Genomic DNA, 20,448 nt, shown 5'->3' on the forward strand with positions numbered 1-20,448 from the left:
AAGAGTGTCTACCTCAGGTAATTGGGGAGGCTGAGTCACTGGGCCCTATAGGAAACCTAGCACAGAAAGCCACTCTATCAACACAGCGAAGCATAAAAAAATGCAGAGACAAAGAAACAGGACACAAATGACAGAAATGGAGGAAAGCAAACTACTGGATATAGAGTTCAAAACCACACTCTTAAGGTTTTTCAAGAATTTTCTAGAAACCGCCGATAAACGTAATGAGACCCTCAAGAAATCTAGTGAGACCCCCGAGGTTGTGATAAAGGACCAACTAGAAATTAAGCATACACTGACTGAAATAAAGAATAATATACAGAGATCCAACAGCAGACTAGAGGATCACAAGAATCAAGTCAAAGACTTGAAATATGAAGAAGTAAAGAACACCCAACCGGAAAAGCAAAATGAAAAAAGAATCCAAAAATACAAAGATAGTTTAAGGAGCCTCTGGGACACCTTCAAGCATACCAACATCCGAATTATAGGGGTGCCAGAAGAAGAGAGAGAGCAAGATATTGAAAACCTATTTGAAGAAATCATGACAGAAAACTGACCCTACCTGGTGAAAGAAATAGACTTACAAGTCCAGGAAGCACAGAGAACCCCTAACAAAAGGAATCCAAAGAGGACCACACCAAGACACATCATAATTAAAATGCCAAGAGCAAAAGACAAAGAGAATCTTAAAAGCAGCAAGAGAAAGACAGTCAGTTACCTACAAGGGAGTACCTATACAACTGTCAGCTGATTTCTCAACAGAAACTTTGCAGGCCAGAAGGGAGTGGCAAGAATTATTCAAAGTGATGAATAACAAGAACCTCCAACCAAGATTACTTTATCCAGCAAAGCTATCATTCAGAATTGAAGGTCGGATAAAGAGCTTCACAGATAAGAAAAAACTAAAGGAGTTCATCACAACTAAATCAGTATTATATGAAATGCTGAAAGGTATCCTTTAAAAAGAGGAAGAAGAAGAAAAAGATAAAGATACAAATTATGAACAACAAATACACATCTATCAACAAGTGAATCTAAAAATCAAGTGAATAAATAATCTGATGAACAGAATAAACGTGGTTATAATAGAATCAGGGACATAGAAAAGGAGTGGACAGGCTATTCTTGGGGGGAAAGGGGTGTGGGGGATGGGGGAAGAGACTGAACAAAAATGGTGCACCTATGGATAAGGACAGTGGGGGGGGTGGAAGAAGGGGGGGAACTGGGTGGAGGGGAGCTATGGGGGGAAAAAGAGGAAAAACTGTAATAACCTGAACAATAAAGATTTAATTTTAAAAAAAAGAAAGAAAAAAGAAAGAAAAGAGTGATCTAATGAATGTACCTCTCAAAGACTTTTGATATCTTATTTCATGCTGAGACTAAAACCATCTTTGGATACTGACATCTGATAGCCTGTGACCAACTCTACCACAGACCCTGAAATCTACCATAGCCACCCACTGTAAAGGTCAAATCTTTGATTTTGTCAGTACCAAAAATGACCAGCCTTTGTAATATCAATTTCAAACATCCCACTTTTTGATCATGAGTCTCTAACATTCTCTAACTCGACCAGGACCTACAAACCACTGACCCCTAACCCCTGCAAAGTGCCCCTCAGTTCCCTCGTGTTTTCTTTTCGTGTTTGTGTGTGTGTGTGTGTGTGTGTGTGATTTTGAGAGTACATTTATTAAAGCTGGGGACAGTGAAACAAGGAAGAACCAAGGGTAGAAGCAAGAAAGAGAGACTAGAAATGTTATGGGTAACAAGTGAGAGCAAAGGCAGGGCTGCTGTCAGCTCACTGGAGTGTCAGAGAAAAGGGGGCCTTGGTTCAAGTGGTTAGCCTGGGAGAAACTGCTGCTGCCTCTATTTGCAAGTCTCATGAAGTCCCTTGGAGTTTAGGAGATGCATGAGTGTGGGGTAAGAAGAGGGAGAAGGGGAAAGCCTGGGCATACTTCCAAGAGGAGAATGCACCAGTTCCCTCGTGTGTTCATCTCCCCCTTTACCTGTATTAGATTCTGTGGTCTCTTTAAAAGCACACCCTTATATAAACCCTCAATTCCTTTGTCCCCGTAACTTAGTTGTACTTCCCTGGGAAAACTTGACCCCTGGGAAAACTTAATCCCTAGCTAAATGTAGCTCTCTGCCTATTCTATCCTGAACCCAGGCAGCTGTTGTTTCTCCTTTAATTTTTAAAATTACAGTTTACATTCAATATTATTTTGTATTAGTTTCAGGTGTACAGCACAGTGGTCAGACAATCATATACTTCACAACATGCTCCCCCAACATTTCTAGTACTCACATGGCCATACACAGTTATTACATTATTGACTATATTTCCTATACTTTACATACCTGTGACTATTTTGTAACTAACAAGTTATACTTCTTAATCCCTTTCCCTTTTTCATCCAGTCCCCTAAACTGCCTCCCCTCTGGTAACCATCAGACTGTTTTCAGTATCTATGAGTCTGTTTCAATTTTATTTGTTCACTTATTTTGTTCTTTAGCTTCCACATATAAGTGAAATCATATGGTACTTGTCTTTCTGTAACAAGATAGTAAGAAGCTAGGAAAATTCTTGGGCAAGTGGAATAGGGAAACTAAGTCAAGAAAATTAAACAAAGCCAAACAGATTGGGAAGCTAGCAGCCAGCTTGCAGCAAGACCTTATCTTCCCCAACCAAGGACACTTGAAAACAAATGGTTATTAAATACCTCTCCACTCTAACCAGAGAATACATAACTTAAATCACCCTGGAACTACTAAATTGGGAAGGGGGAAGGAAGAAAGGAGATTTTTATCTCACCCACTAAACAAAGAAGTCAGCAGTCTTGTGACTTACTAGATGTTCTTACAAATTCTGGAAAAAGCCACAACAAACTAAAAGGGGACCCTTGAAATCTAGTCTGTGCCCAAGATATTCTGCAAAGGAACCTTGAAACCTGTAGACAGAACACAACCTCTGCAACTTCACCGAGTGGCACACTCAGATTAGCTGAATGCCCACCTGTGCTTTATACCAGGTATATTTTGATAAAAATTGCTTGCAGTGCTTCTTTAATAAAATAGCTTGCTTTACTACAATGCTGTGTCAGCTGTCACTTGTTTGAAATCTTTCCTACAAGACTGACAGAACTGAGGAGGAGACAGCCCTCTCCCTTCAAGTCAGGGGGCTATCCAATAACATCTTTTCTGGTGTTCCTGGTGTCCTATAATCCTATCTAATAATAGACAAACATGGTAATTGACCATACCTTTGCTATGCCTCCCATTAGCTAAACAGTGCAATATGCAAATTAACTTCCAACAAAGATGGCGGCTAATTTGCATGCTGCAGGCAGGGCAGGACAGAGCAGCCGCCAGCGCAAGCTGCCATCCCAGGCCACAGGCCAGCCCCAGAAGCCGGTGATCGGGGGGAGATGGGGGTCCCCTGCCCAGGCCTGACACCTCTGGCGGAGGCGTCAGGCCTGGGCAAGAGGCCGAACCAGCGATCAGAGGGTGATGGAGGCTGACGCCTCTGGCCGAGGCGTCAGGCCTGGTCGGGGGGCAAAGCTGGCAATTGGAGGAGCCTGGGGGTCCCCTGCCCAGGCCTGATGCCTAGGCCAGAGGCGTCAGGCCTGGGTGGGGAACAGAGCCGGCGATCAGAGGGAGATGGGGGTCCCCTGCCCAGGCTTGACACCTCTGGCGGAGGCATCAGGCCTGGGCAAGGGGCCAATCCAGCGATCAGAGGGTGATGGGGGTCGAAGCCTCTGGCCAAGGCATCAGGCCTGGGTGAGGGGCCGATCTAGCGAACAGAAGGAGATGGGGATCCCCTGCCCAGGCCTGACACCTGGGCCAGGGGCGTCAGGCCTGGGCCGGGGCAGAGCCAGTGATGCAGGGGAGATGGGGGTCCCCTGCCCAGGCCTGAAGCCTGGGCCAGAGGCATCAGGCCTGGGCGGGGAGCGGAGCCGGCAATCGGAGGGGTCTGGGGGACCCCTGCCCAGGCCTGACGCCTCTGACTGAGGCGTCAGGCCTGGGTGAGGAGCCGATCCGGTGATCGAAGGGTAATGGGGGTCGACGCCTCTAGCAAGGCGTCAGGCCTGAGCAAGGGCGGAGCCGGCGATGGGAGGGAGATGGGGGTCCCCTGCCCAGACCTGATGCCTGAGCCAGAGGCGTCAGGACTAGGGCCGGGGGAGAAGAGGGGGGAGGGCAAGCCGGCAATTGGTGTGGACTACAGAGGAAACACCTTTTCTGACCGCTCATTGGTTAAGCTCCCTGTATGCCGCTGGTAATACTCTTAGTAACTTGGGTAATAAGAATCCAAAAAGGTGATCTAGGGTTTTGAACCACACTACTGGTGAAAAAAACGAAGGTCCGCTGCTGGAGAGCTAAGAAATGTCATATCTTGCCCTAGCCGGTTTGGCTCAGTGGATAATGCCTTGGCCTGCTGATGGCAGGGTCTGAGTTCAATTCTGACCAAGGGCATGGACCTAGGTTGCAGGCTCCTCCCTGGCCGGGGCCCATGCAGGAGGCAACCAATCAAAGTGTTCCTCTCACTTTGATGTTTCTCTCTGTCTTTCCCTTTCTCTTCCACATTCTCTAAAAATCAGTGGAAACATATCCTCAGGTGAGGATAAAAAAAATAATAAAGAAATTATTATTATATGAAAAACACATCTTGAAAATGCCTAAAGAAAGTTGTCATTTTTTCATGGTGAATGGACTGGAGTCCGTGTTGATGAAAAAACCTTGCTGGCTGCCCTGGCTGGCAGTGGCTGCAGCAGCGGGGTGATGGGGCTGGTGCCTTCCCCTGATCAGCCCAGTCACCTCCCACAAAGGGAGGCCAGACTGCAGCTTAGGCCCTATCTCCAAGGGGAGCAGGGAGCAGGCCTAAGCCATCACTAGGACATCCGCTGAGGGCTCCCAGTATGTGAGGGGGGGCAGGCTGGGCTGAGGGATACCCCCACCCCAGTGCACAAATTTCATGCATCGGGCCCCTACTATTTCTATAACTGACTTTTTTACTTAGCATAATACCCTCTAGGTTCATCCATGCTGTTGCAAATAGTAAGATTTCAATCGTTTTTGTGGCTAAGTGATATTCCATTGTATATATGTACCACAGCATGTTTATCATTCATTCACTGATGGAAACTTGGGTTGCTTTCATATTGTAGGTATTGTAAATATCACTACAATTAACAAAGAAATATATATGTTCTTTTACTTTTTTTTTAATTTAAACAGCTTAACTTTATTTTTTTATTTGTATTTTTTTCTTTTTTTTAATCTTTACTTTCTTTATTGGTTAAGGTATTACAAATGTGTCCTCATCCCCCCCATTAACCCCCAACTTCCCCCACCCCCAACTCATGCTCTCATCCCCCTGTTGTCTGTGTCCATTGGTTTGGCTTATATGCATGCATACAAGTCCTTTAGTTGATCTCTTCCCCTTACCCCCACCCTCCCCTACTTTCCCTCTGGGGATTGATAGTCTGATCGCTGTTTCTCTGTCTTTGGATCTGTCCCTGTTCATCAGTCTATGTTGTTCTCTATATTACACAAATGAGTGAGATCATGTGGTATTTATCTTTCTCTGACTGGCTTATTTCACTTAGCATAATGCTCTCCAGTTCCATCCACGCTGTTGCAAATGGCAGGAGTTCCTTCTTTTTTACCGCAGCGTAGTATTCCATTGTGTAGATGTACCACTGTTTTTTAATCCACTCATCTGCTGATGGGCACTTAGGCTGTTTCCAAATCTTAGCTATGGTGAATTGAGCTAGTATGAACATAGGGGTACATATATCCTTTCTGATTGGTGTTTCTGGCTTCTTGGGATATATTCCTAGAAGTGGGATCACTGGGTCGAATGGGAGTTCCATTTTTAGTTTTTTGAGGAAACTCCATACTGTTCTCCACAGTGGCTGCACCAGTCTGCATTCCCACCAGCAGTGCAGAAGGGTTCCTTTTTCTCCACATCCTTTCCAACACTTGTTTGTTGATTTGTTGATGATAGCCATTCTGGCGGGTATGAGATGATACCGCATTGTCATTTTGATTAGCATCTCTCGTATAATTAGTGATTTTGAGCATGTTGTCATATGTCTTTTGGCCTTCTGTATGTCCTCTTTCAAAAAGTGTCTAATTAGGTCCATTGCCCATTTTTTGATTGGATTGTTTATCTTCCGTTTGTTAAGTTGCATGAGTTCCCTGTAAATGTTGGAGATTAAACCCTTATTGGTGATATCATTGGGAAATATGTTCTCCCATGCAGTGGGTGTTCTTGTTGTTTTGTTGATAGTGTCCTTTGCTGTACAAAAGCTTTTTATTTTGATGTAGCCCCATCTGTTTATTTTCTCTTTAGTATCCATTGCCCTAGGAGCATATCCTTTGGCCTATGTTTGCGATTTCGCTGCCTGTGGATTCCTCTAGTATTTTTATGGTTTCCCGTCTTATGTTTAAGTCTTTTATCCATTTTTAGTTTATTTTTGTGTATGGTGTGAGTTGGTGGTCTAGTTTCATCTTTTTGCATGTATCTGTCCAATTTCCCCAACACCATTTATTGAAGAGACTGTCTTGACTCCATATATATGTTCTTTTAAATTAGTGTCTTGGGTTTCTTCGAATATATTCTCAAAAGTGGAATTGCTCAATCATAGGCAGTTCTATATAATGTTTTCCATAGAGGCTGCACCAATCTGCCTTCCCATCAACAGTGTATGAGGGTTCCCTTTTCTCCACATCCTCACCAGCACTTGTTGTTGATATACTGATGATAGTCATTTTGACAGGTGTAAGGTGATATCTCACTGTGATTTTAATTTGCATTTTTCTGATGATTAGTCACATGAGCACCTTTTCATATGTCTATAGGCAATCTGTATATAACTTTGAGAAGTGTCTATTCAAGTCCTCTGCCCATTTTTGGATTTACTTGGATTGCTTTTTTTCTTTTTGGTGTTGAGTTGTAGGAGCTCTTTATAAATTTTGGATATTAACCCCTTTTGGATATAACATTGGCAAATATCTTTTCCCATTCAGTAGATTGTCTGTTTTATTAATGATTTACTTGGCTGCACAGAAACTTTTAGTTTGATGTAGTCCCATTTATTCTTTTGTTTCCCTTGCCTGATGCAATAGATCAGAAAAAAAAAATTGCTACAAGAAATGTCTGAGATTTTACTACCTATGTTTTCTTCTAGGATTTGTATGGCTCTGAGTCTAACATTTAAGTCTAATCCATTTTTAATTTATTCTTGTATATGGCATATCTGTCCAAGTTACCAAACACCATTTGTTGAATACAATGTCTTTATCCCATTGTATGTTTTTGACTCCTTTGTCAAATATTAATGACCATTAAAGTGTAGGTTTATTTCGGGACTCTCATTTCTGTTCCATTGATCTAGTGCCTGTTTTTATGCCAGTACCATGCTGTTCTGATTACTATAGCTTTGTAGTATAGTTTGATATCAGGTACTGTGATACCTAAAATTTTGTTGTTTTTTAATCAAGACTGCTGTTGCTATTCGAGGTCTTTTGTGGTTGTATATAAATTTTTTGAATCATTTGTTCTAGCTCTGAAATATGGCATTGGTATTTTGATAAAAATTGCATTGAATCTATACATTGCTTTGGATAGTATGGACATTTTAATGATGTTAATTCCTTCTATCCATGATCATAGTATATGCTTCCATTGATTTGTATCTTCTTCAATTTCCTTCTTCAGTTTCTTTTAATTTTCCAAATACAAGTCTTTTATCACCTTTGTTCAATTTCTTCCTAGGTATGTTTGCTGTTGTTGTAATTGTAAATGAGATTATTTTCTTAGTTTCCCTTTCTGATAGTTCATTATTAGTGTGTAAAAATGCAAATAATTTCTGAAATTTTGTATTCTGAATTACTAAATTCATTTATCAGTTCTTCTAGTTTTTGGTAGAATCTTTGGGGTTCTCTATGTATATCATGTCATCTGCAAATAATGACAGTTTTACTTCTTCCTTTCCAATCTGGATGCCTTTTCTTCTTGTCTGAGTTCTGTAACTAGGATTTCCAACACTATCTACACTAATAAAAGAGAAAGATGTAAACTGACCGTACCTTTGCGACACCCACCAGCCAATCAGGAGTGAGTATGCAAATTAACCCAACAAAGATGGTGGGTTAATTTGCATATGCAGGTGCTGAGTGGCCTGGGCCAGGGCAGCCTCTTGCGTGTGCACCAGCACCAAGCAGTCTGGGTCCCGGGGACGGGCATCCTCAGGACTCAGGCCCCTGAGCCTGTAGGCCCGCACGTAGGCCCAGAGCAGCTTGGGTCCCGGAACGACCCCCAGCCACTCCGGACCTATGTGCACAGGCGCCAAGCAGCCAGGGGCAGGGCGGGAACGCCCTCCACATCACTGTGGCTGGCCTGTGGGCAGCACGCACGTACCAAGTGGCCAGGGGGTGGGGCCGGACTGGGGCGTTCCCACCCCCCTGGCTGCTCTGGGCCTACCCACATAGGCGCCGAGAAGCCTGGGTCCTGGGGATGCCACTGGAGTGTCTGGTCCTGTCAGCCCAGCCTGGGGGCAGTTGAAGTCCCCAGTCCTTTTCGTTTCAGCAGCCCCTGGACAGGAAGCAAAATCCAAGAGCGCAGGGTGGGCACCAGGAATTCTGAGAATCATAGTTCTGGTGGCAGACGTGTTGTGGCTTCTCCTAGACACTAGAGCAAAGTGTGCCTGGAGCAAGTTACAGTTGCGGGTTGGGGATGGAGGGAGAGCAAAGATGAAAGACATAAGTAAAGTCAGAGTGTTGAGGAAAAATTAAAAGGAAGATATCCTGCAACTTTTAGGAAATTTCCACCAATGGAGAAAAAAAAAAAAAAAGAGCTCTATTATTCTGTGAGCACAAAACCAAACTGGGTTGCGGTCTCAGACATTTCGCTCACATGATTGCAAAGACAGAAACTCCCAAATTGGAGAGGGATCTTCTGAGGGCTCCCAGATTGGAGAGGGTGCAGATCGGGCTGAGGGACCCATCCCCCATGCACGAATCTTTGTGCACCAGGACCCTAGTGTTAAATAAGAATATTGAAAGTCAACTTCCCTGTCTTGTTCTTAGTATTAAAGGAAATGTTTTTAGCTCTAGCTGGTTTGGTTCAGTGGATAGAGTGTCAGCCTGCAGACTGAAAGATCCCTGGTTCAATTCTGGTCGAGGGCACATGCCTGAGTTGTGGGCTCAATCCCCAGTAAGGGACATACAGAAGGTAGCAAATCAATGATTCTCTCACATCATTGATGTTTCTATCTCTCTCTCCCTCTCCCTTCCTCTGAAATCAATAAAAATACATTTTTTTTAAAAAAAGGAAATGTTGCCCTGACCAGTTTGGCTCAGTGGATAGAGTGTCAGCCTGCGGACTGAAAGGTCCCAGGTTCAATTCCGGCCAAGGGCATGTACCTTGGTTGCAGGCACATCCCCAGTAGGAGGTGTGCAAGAGGCAGCTGATCGATGTTTCTCTCTCTCGATGTTTCTAACTCTCTATCCCTCTCTCTTCCTCTCTGTGAAAAATCAATAAAATATATTTTTTAAAAAAAAAGGAAATGTTTTTAGTTTTTCCCCATTGAATATGATGTTAGTTGTGGGTCTGCCATATATGGCCTTTAATATGTTGAGGCATGTTCCCTCTACTCCCACTTTGCTGAGTTTTAATCATAAATGAGTGCCAAATGTTATCAAATTCTTTTTCTGCATCTGCTAATCATATAATTTTTATCCTTCATTTTGTTTATGTGGTCTATCACATTATTGATTTGCTGATATTGTACCAATGTTGCATCCCCAGAATAAATCCCACCTGATCATGTTGTATGATATTTTTAATATAGTGCTCAATTCGATATTCTGTTGAGGAATTTAGCATCTATATTCATCAGGGAAACTGGCCTGTAATTTTATTTCCTTGTAATGTCTTTATCTGATTTTGGATTTAGGGTAATGCTGACCTCATAAAATGAGCTTGGAGTCTTCCCTCCTGTGGAATTTTTAGGAATGGTTTGGGAAGGATGGATGCTATTCTTCTTTAAATGCTTGGTAAAATTCACTGTGAAGCCATCTGGTCTATAACAATTGTTTGTTGGGATGTGTGTTTTGGTTTGTTTTACTGTTTCAATTTTATTAATTGTAATCAGTCAGTTCAGATTTTCTGTCTCTTCTTTCAGTTTTGGAAGATTGTATGTTTCTTGAAATTTATCCATATCTTCTAAATCACCCAATTTTGGGCACATAGTTATCTGTAATATTTTTTTATAATCCTTTATATTTTTATGGTGTCATTGTTATTCCTCTTCTTTCATTTTTGGTTTGGGTCCTCTCTTTTTTTTATTTTTCATGAGTCTACTTCAGTGATGGCAACCCTATGACACGTGTGTCAGAGGTGACACGCGAACTCATTTTTTTGGTTGATTTTTCTTTGTTAAATGGCATTTTAAATATATAAAATAAATATCAAAAATATCAGTCTTTGTTTTACTATGGTTGCAAATATCAAAAAATTTCTACATGTGACACAGCACCAGAGTTAAGTTAGAGTTTTTCAAAATGCTGACATGCCGAGTTCAAAAGGTTCGCCATCACTGGTCTAGTTAAAGGTTTATAAATCTTGCCCTAACCGGTTTGGCTCAGTGGATAGAGCATCTGCCTGCGGACTTAAGGGTCCCGGGTTCGATTCTGGTCAAGGGCATGTACCTTGGGTGCGGGCACATCCCCAGTGGGGAGTGTGCAGGAGGCAGTTTATCGATGTTTCTCTCTCGTCAATGTTTCTAACTCTCTATCCCTCTCCCTTCCTCTCTGTAAAAAAATCAATAAAATATATTTTTTTTAAAAAAAGGTTTATAAATCTTATTTATCTTTTCAAAGAACCAGCTCTTGGTTTCACTGATCTTTTGTATTGTTTTTGTAGACTCTGTTTCATTTATCTCTGTTCTAATCATTATTATTTCCTCCCGTCTACTCACTTAGGGCTTTGTTTGTTGTTCTTTCTATAATTTCTTTAGGCGTAAGGTTAGATTGTTTGAGATTTTTCTTGTTTCTTGAGGTGGAATGTATTACTATGAATTTCCCTCTTAGGACTGCTTTTATTGTATCCCGCAGATTTTTTTGTTGTTGTGTTCTCATTTTCACTTATCTCAAGGTCATTTAGCCTCCTTGTGTTTGTGTGAATTTCAGTTTTTTCCTTGTAATTAATTTCTAGTTTCATACCACTGTGTTTGGAAAGCATGCTTGATATGATTTCAATCTTCTTAAATTTATTGAGACTTGTTTGCAGCCTATCCTGTGTCTATCCTGAAATATGTTTCATGTGCAGTTAAGAGAATGTATAATCTGCTGCTTTGGAGTAAAATGCACTGAAAATATCAATTAAATACATGTGAACTAGTGTGCAATTTAAGCCACTGTTTCCTTGGAGATTTTCTGTCTGGAAGATCTATTCATTGATGTCAATGCGTGTTAAAAAATCCCCTACTCCAACTGTATTAGTGTCTATCTCTCCATTTACATCTATCAATATTTGCTTTATGTATGTAGGTGCTGCTACATTGGCTCCATAAATATTTACAAAGGTTATAGCCTCTTGTTGAATTGATCCCTCTATCATTATGTAATATCCTTCTCTGTCTATTATAGCCACCCTATGTTTTTTTTTCATTTCCATTTGCATGAATATCTATTTTCATCCCTATACTTTTTTGTGAGGTTGGTCTTTTCTAGAGATTATACATATGGGTCATGTTTTTTCTGAGGTTGGTCTTTTCTAGAGATTATACGTATGGGCCACTCACCTACTCTATGTCTTTTTATTTGAGTTTTTAATCCATTTACATTTAAAGTGATTATTGATAGGTACACACTTACTGCCACTTTATTCTATACTAGAGGCCCGGTGCACGGATTCGTGCATGTTGGGATTGGGGGGGGGGGGGGGCCTCAGCCTGGCCTGTGCCCTCTTGCAATCTGGGACCCCTTGAGGGATGTAGCAGTGTTTCAAACAGCATGGGGTCAGGGAGGAGCCCAAGCAGGCGCTGCAATGCTCGCACTCATCCCAGCCCACTGCACCTACTGCTGCTGCTTGGTAGCACTGCCACGGAGTCAAGAGAGGCTCCTGCTGCTGCAAGTGTGCTCGCCAGCCATGAGACCAGCTTCTGGCTGAGTGGTGCTCCCGCTGTGGGAGTACAAAGACCAATAGGGGGCAGCTCCTATGTGGAGCGTCTGCCCCCTGGTGGTCAGTGCGCATCATAGTGACTGGTCGACCGGTTGTTCTGATTGTTCAGTCATAATGGTTGCTCAGGCTGTATGTATGTATGTATGTATGTGCGTGCGTGTGTGTGTGTGTGTGTGTGTGTATAGTATAATTTATAATTATGCTCTTTTTTTCTCTTCTTAAAAAACTTTAACATTTCTTAAAATACTGGTTTGGTGGTAATGAATTCCTTTAGTGTTTTCTTGTCTGGGAAGCACTTTATTTCCCCTTCAATTTTATTGTCTACCTCATTTTTAAATGATAGCCTTTCTAGGTAGTGTAGTCTTGGTTATAGGTTCTTGCTTTTCATAATTTTTAATATTTCGTTCCAATCCCATCTGGCCTGAAATTTTTCCACTGAGAAATCAGCTGACAGTCTTAAGGAAGTTCCTTATAGATAACTGTCTTTCTTTTGCCACTTTTAAAAGTCTCACTGTTTTTAACCTTTGCCATTTTAATTATGATTTGTCTTAGTATGGGCCTCTTTATATTCATCTTGTTTGTGCCTCTCTACTCTTCCTGGATTTGTATGTATTTTTCCTTCACCGGTTAGGGAAGTTTTTGTCATTATTTCTTCAAATAGGTTATTAGTTCATTGCTCTGTCTTTTCTCCTTTTGGTACTCCTATGATGTGGATGTTGTTACAGTTGAGGTTGTCCCAGAGGTCCCTTAAACTATCCTCATTTTTTTTAATTCTTTTTTTCTTTTTGCTGCTCTGCTTGGCTATTTTCTGCGACCTTGTCCCCCTAATTGCTGCTTCGATCCTCTGCTTCATCTAACCTGATGTTGATTCCTTCTGATTTATTCTTCATTTCAGATACTGTATATTTTATTTCTGACTTATTCTTTACTATGGTTTCTATGTCCTTTTTTTATGCTATCTAAGTTCTCACTGAGTCCATCTATTCTTCCCCTACATTCTTTGAGCATCCTTATAACCATTGTTTTGAACTCTGTCTCTGGTAGATTGCTTGCCTCTAGTTCATTTAGTTCTATTTCTGGGGATTTCTCCTGTTTTTTCATTTTAGGTCTGTTTCTTTGTGTCTCCATCTTGGCTGCCTCTCTATGTTTTTTCTGTGTATTAGGTACATTTGCTATGTCTCCCAATGTTGGTACTGTGACCTTATGCCACAGGTGTCTTGTAGGTATTGCTATCACTCTTTAAAAAGATATATTTTAATCCTTTTATACCTCTATTACTTTGATAATATCCCCTAGGTTATGTTCCTTAATTCTGCTCTGTTTTCACTTTTTCTCTATTTGTTTTTTATAGTCATTGATTATCCAGTTAACAAAGTTGTTCTACTTAATACAATTTATACCTAACAGTTGGACGACCCAAACATTCAGGTGGCATTAAAATTGGAGATCAGGCCAAAACCGGTTTGGCTCAGTGGATAGAGCGTCGGCCTGCGGACTCAAGGGTCCCAGGTTCGATTCTGGTCAAGGGCATGTACCTGGGTTGCGGGCACATCCCCAGTGGGGGGTGTGCAGGAGGCACCTGATCGATGTTTCTCATCGATGTTTCTAACTCTCTATCCCTCTTCCTTCCTCTCTGTAAAAAATCAATAAAATATATTTTAAAAAAAAAATTGGAGATCAGACCACAGTCAAATTATTATAGCAGTGTGGTAATTGGCTATTTTCAGGATGCAGGGCTCTAGGGATCATCTGAGAAGCATGGAATTTAAACATGCAGTTTTGCAGGTTTTTTGTGTTTTTTGTTTGTTTGTTTGTTTTTGAGACCCTCTGTCACCATACCCTACTCTAACTGTAACAAGAATCCATTGTTACTATAGGAGCTTGGGGTGCTTAAACTTTATAATATTAGAGTGTGTTCAGGCTTGGGTTATGTGTTTAATCAGTAGTAGCAACAAAAATACAATATATTGGCATTTACTATCCCATCCTCCCTGCTCTCCCCCCCCCCCCCTCAGTAAATCAAAAACAAATGTATTAATGCAAATAATTTTCTCATATATTGATTCTACCAAGTTATTAAGGATTGGGGGGAGAAGGAAATGAAAATATTGTTAAATAAAAACTTGAAACTGTCCATAGGTATGATCTGGGGAGTCGGGTGGGGTGGAAGATGTACCTACAAATTAAATTTAATGAAGTATTAGATTTTGCCTGTCTGTCTTCCCTATCTTCCCACGAGCTTTTGGAAAGCATGAACTATGTCTTTTTGCTCTTAATATACCTCAGAAAAGGATAAAGCATATGAACAAGCATTAATTGAGTGAATAATTCTTAGGGTATACTTGTTTGGTGCAAGTATACATTTCTGCAGAATCCTAATCTGAGTTGGAATTTATGGAATAAAATTTATTAAAATATTTCAAAGCATAATAAATATTCTAAAAAGCTATTAACCTATTCCTTATATTGTTATTAAGATAGCTTTTCTGCATATGGTCTCTTAGCTGATTCCAAGTTCCCAATGCTATGAGTTCTTTCAGTTAATGATTATTCAGAGTCACAAGACACTTGGTCAGTGGACAGATAACTGAGAACTTAGTAAAACTAGAAACATTCCTTTTCTTAACTGTCAGAGAAAAGTTAAAAACATGTTTCCTATTATGTACTATGACATGCTTACTGTCAATGTTAGCTTCTAGTGACTGACAAATAGCTATGGGGGAAAAAAAATCTGTGTACATTCCAATGACACAATCTCTGTCAAAGTAACCATCCTATATAATAAAAGCCTAATATGCTAAGTGTCTGGTCATCCGGTCGGCCATTCAACCAATCAAAGCATAATATGCTAATGATATGTTAAGGCCGCTCAACCACTCGCTATGACATGCACTGACCACCAGAGGGCAGATGCTCTGACCGGTGGGTTAGCTTGCTGCTGAGGTCCAGCGAATCGGGACTGAGCAAGACGGGTTGGACACGTCCTGGAGCCCTCCCACAATCCCTCCCTGGCTGGCCAACCTCCCATGTCCTTCCCTGGCCCTAATCGTGCATCAGTGGGCTCCCTCGGCCTGACCTGTGCCTTCTCACAATCCGGGCTGAGGGACCCACCCCCCCTGAGTGCACGAATTTCATGCACCAGGCCTCTAGTTCATAATGATAGACATGCAAGAGGAATAGAAACAACTTCCAGGATATCAACTGAAGGTTCCAGTTTAAAGTATCATATTCCTGGCCGGAGCTCCAGTGGCGCAATCGGTTAGCACGCGGTACTTATAAAGTATCATATTCCCAAGTCAAATGTGTAGGAAACACAAAATATGTATAAGGAGATTTGTGAAAAGAAGCTTCCTTGAGCCTGGTCAGTGTAACTCAGTGGTTGAGTATCAAGCTATGAACCAAGGAGGTCACCATTCAATTCCTGGTCAGGGCACATGCCCAGGTTATGGGCTCAATCCCCAGTAGGGGGTGTGTAGGAGGCAGCCAATCAATGATTCTCTCATCACTGGTGTTTCTATCTCTCCTTCCCCCTTCTTCTCTGAAGTCAATAAAAATATATTTAATAAAAAGTTGTCTTTGAAATATTTCATTATAAAAAATGTTTTAAACAAAAGCATGAAGACATAGTTAAACCTTCTTTTGAATATATCAAGTATATTCTTGCCTTAGGGTCTATAGACTGTTCCATCTTGAATTCCCCCCATTTTCCCGAAATCACCCCAAAACCAGCTCCTTTTTATACTCCAGATTAAATCTCATCTCTTTGAAAAAGCCTTCTTTACCAGCCTAAGGCACTCTATCACATAACCCTGTTTTTTAACCCTCTGCATACTACATCACTTTTCTTGCTTATTTTTAGTTATCTGTCTTATTCCTCCATAAAGAAGTTCTATAAGTCCAAGATCTTCACTATCTTTTTCACCATTTTATCAATAATACAAGCACAAACTAAGAGCTCAAATATTTGTTATATTTGTTTAGCAAAACGATTTTCCTGAATTATGTGTATCAGAAGGAAGTATGATATGAAAAGCTCTTTTTAAATGAGATAAATTTTAAAGGTTACATATAGCTTCCAAATACTATTTGTATGTATAGAGTATTTCATATGAGCAAATGATAATTAGTGAAGGTGCCACATTCTAAAGTTGTTCCTAAAGGCATTTAAAAGGTGTCTGACCTTCCTGTGGTACTTCCTACTCCATAGGTGTTTTCTTGTTACTATCACCTCTTATACAGATGAAAAACAATAGCCTAAATAGATGTGCCAGAGTATAAATTCTACAAGCATGGACAAAGCTTTCTCTTGCAGTCCCTATACAGCATAAGACACTTATGAGCAAAATTAATACTAGCCCATTGGTTTTTCACATAGGGTAGAATAAATAAAGGTAATTTTTATAACATGGAACATGATTAAGTACTCAAATAACTTTATCAGAATAAAAACCTGAACATTAAAAAGTACTGATTTAAACTTGTTTTAGATGAAGCCTCCTGGGTCAGAGCAAGTGACCTACCCAAGCAATAATCCAGTATGACCTTGGTACAAAGGTGTAGTTAATAACTGTTACAATAGCATTCAATATTTAATCATGTACCAAATGCTACTAATCATCCTCCATAAACCATCGTGGGTCTAGCACTAATATACTTACATTTTAAAGCTATGTCACTCCATAAAAACAGAGATCTAAGTTGTATATCCTTTCCCTTGTCCAAAATTATCTTTCATGCCACAAGCACTAATATTCTGGAATATAATGAGGAACTCTGTTTCCATTAGACAACCTTGAGGATTTTAGGAACGGTTATTTCCCCTTTTATTGTGTGGCTTTCCACAGTAACTTTCTTAGACTCCACTGTCCAAAATAACGTAGACTAAGTCAACTTAGTGTGGAGCCTACATATGTCAGGAACATACTATTTCCACATCACAGCTCACTGAGCCAACTCCCAAATGAACTAGGATAACAAGATATTAAAAGATGCGGTTTACGCCCTGACCGGTTTGGATCAGTGGATAGAGCGTTGGCCTGCGGACTGAAGGGTCCCAGGTTTGATTCTTGGTTGTGGGCACATCCCCAGTAGGGGGTGTGCAGGAGGCAGCTGATCGATGTTTCTCTCTCATTGATGTTTCTAACTCTCTATCCCTCTCCCTTCCTCTCTGTAAAAAAAAAAATCAATAAAATATGTATTTTTTTTTAAAAAGATGCAGTTTAAAGATCTTGCCAAAGCAATTAAGCTTTAATACTTAACCACAATCACCATTACCACCTGATAGTGAGGAGCCAGTACAACAGAGTTAAAAAGTTTCCCAAGGCAACCTAAATAAGCTTTTAATAAGCCCTTTGCAGGGGATATTTATTTTTCCAATTATTCATTAAGGCCTTAAAAGGAGGGAGGGAGCCAGTATATAAGGATACACTTATTAAAACTGAAGAATACATTACAAATTGCTAGGGAGAACCAGTTAACATCTGTTTTATGTACTCCCTCATAATGGCCTAATTTTTTTAAAATGACAAGTTAAAGAGTGCATTTTAAATACTGGTATAGGTTCTATACAAAATTAAAATCAGTATGTTTTAGAGAAAGTACCTCTAACATAACCTAATGAGATACTTTCCCTTTCCAAAACTTTTGAAATCACACTTTGCTCTAACACTAAGAGCTCTAAGTATACAACAACTTGAGTTTGAACGCAGGCTCTGTCACCCCTTGATGCCTTCAGTAACCCTTAATGCCCTCATCTGTAAAATAAGCATAATAATATTCCTGCCAGATTGACTTGATGTGAAAACACTTCATGTAAAGTGCTTAGCACAGTGCCTAGGTGTAATAAGCACTCAAATGTTAGCTATCATTACCATCATCATCATCAGATTCCAATGTCTGTCCCTAAACTAAACATTTGGTGGGAGACAGACCTAAAAATACTGTTTTCTCATAAGGTTGCACTAATCTGCTCTATGTCACAATATTTTCCCCTGCATGTCTGCTTAGCTTCCTTATTACAGCTCACAAAAGCTTTACTATCCTTGCTAACCTAGATAAAGGGTATTTTTACTACATAGTATAACTTTAGGCCTGGAATAACCTACTAAGAAATGCACAACTGAATATCAACATAACCTTTTTCACTCAAGAAAGTACCAAAGGTACATATGCTAACACAATTTCCAAAGATTCATGAGCAATCACTTAGAATTAACTGATACTTTAAGAGTAAATAAAAATCTAATTATTTATTTAAAGAAAATGGCTCCTTTATTTCCAATATTTTATTACATTAACAATTCCAGTCCCTGAGCTTAAATAGCCTAGAATTCATCTGATAGATTATTCTTCAAAATTAAATAGTCATGCCCATAAAAATCACAAGAAACTAAAGGTTACAAAGTGAAGTGTCTCCCTAAGTATCCTATCTAATAAAAGAGAAACATGGTAATTGGTGTACGACCACTACCCTTCCCATTGGCTAATCAGGGCGATATGCAAATTAACTGTCAACCAAGATGGCGGGCAGCAGCCAGGCAGCTTGAAACTAACATGAGGCTTGCTTGCTTCAGTGACGGAGGACTCCAACGTTCCCCACCCGCCACTGCAGGCCTCTGAGCTGCAAGCAACTATGTAACAAACATAGAAGCTAAACAAAACCCCAGAAACCTGCCAGGCTTCAGCCAGCAGGATGGCAACATTGTAAGCAAAGGCCAGAAACCTACTTTCAGCAGCGGAGGCCTAAGAGCTGGAGCCAAGCCTCAAAGCTAAAGCTGGCACAGAATAAAAAGAAAAAAAGGAGCGGTTGGGAGCTTCAGTCACCCCCAGCCTGAAAACAGCCCTCAGCCCCTCACCCAGACTGGCCAGGCACCCCAGTGGGGACCCCCACCCTGAAGGGTGTGTGACCAGCTGCAAACAGCCATCATCCCCTCACCCAGGCTGGCCAGGTACCCCAGTGGGGACCCCCACCCTGATCCAGGACACCCTTCAGGGCAAACCAGCTGGCACCCACCCATGCACCAGGCCTCTACCCTATATAGTAAAAGGGTAATATGCCTCCCAGCACCAGGATCAGCGGAGCCACGAGGCCTCCCGGCAATGGGATCAGCGTGACAGGGGGCAGCGCCCAAACCCCCTGATCGCCCTGCGGCTCTGTGTGTGACAGGGTGCGGCGCCCCCCCCCCCCCCCCCGCCACGGGCCCTGCTCTGTGTGTGACGGGGTAGAGCCATAACCTCCCCATCGGCCCTGCCCTGAGTGTGAGAGTGGCGGCACCCCAACCCTCTGATCGGCCCCGCTCTGTGGGTGATAGAGGGCGGCGCCCTAACCCCCTGATGGACCCTGCTCTGTGCGTGACGGGGCTGCGCCCAACCCCCTGATTGGCCCTGCTCTGTGCGTGACAGGGTACAGAGACCCAACCCCCCTGATGGGCCCTGCTCTGTGAGTGACAGGGGGGCAGCGCCCCAACCGCCTGATTGGCCCTGCTCTGTGCGTGACAGGGGGTGGCGTCGCAACCTCCCCATAGACCCTGCCTTGAGTGTGACAGGGGACGGTGCCCCAACCCCCCAATTGGCCCTATCCTGAGCGTGACTGAGGGTGGCATCGCAACCTCCCAATCTGCCCTGCTCTGTGCATGACAGGGGGTGGCGCCCCAACTCCCCAATCAGCCCTGCTCTGAGCCCGACCAGGGGCTGCACCTAGGGATTGGGCCTGCCCTCTGCCACCCGGGAGCAGCCTAAGCCAGCAGGTCGTTATCTCCCGAGGGGTCCCAGACTGCGAGAGGGCACAGGCCGGGCTGAGGAACCCACCCCCACCCCCCACCACCACCACCGAGTGCACAAATTTTTGTGCACCGGGCCTCTAGTCTTAGTAATAATAGAGTGTTTATTATTTGGGGATCCCTGAAAATACCTTTTAAAAAGGCTTGTAACTCAAATTAATGTATGAAAAACACTAATTAAAAAAGAAGAAATCATGAATGTAGTGTTGGGGAAAAGGGAATGGTGTGGGTGGAGGTGGGTAAAGGGGACATCTGTAATAGTGTCAACAACAAAAAATCATGAAAACCCCAATGTCACGTGAGAGATTTTGAATAGGTACTATCAGTCAGGACTCTTTCCATCACACCATAAATACCGGAAAAGACTATGACATTGCACATGTGTGTATAGGTGCCTTATTATATATGCTACACTAGTGGGGATATAAAAAGTTTCCTCCTTGAGAGGGGAGGGGAAGATGGGAGTTGTAAGAAGAAAAG

The 20,448-nt window shown here is 41.9% G+C and overlaps 1 protein-coding gene across 2 annotated transcripts in view; it reads right to left on the reverse strand.

Annotated features, from left to right (window-relative positions):
- The window catches only part of TSPAN3 (tetraspanin 3), an 83,713-nt gene that overhangs the window by 61,807 nt on the left and 1,458 nt on the right, over positions 1 to 20,448 (reverse strand). The gene's annotated exons all lie outside the window — the stretch shown is intronic.

This window comes from Myotis nattereri (genome assembly GCF_964212035.1).
Source record: "Myotis nattereri genome assembly, chromosome: 1".
Classification (NCBI taxonomy): Eukaryota; Metazoa; Chordata; class Mammalia; order Chiroptera; family Vespertilionidae; genus Myotis; species Myotis nattereri.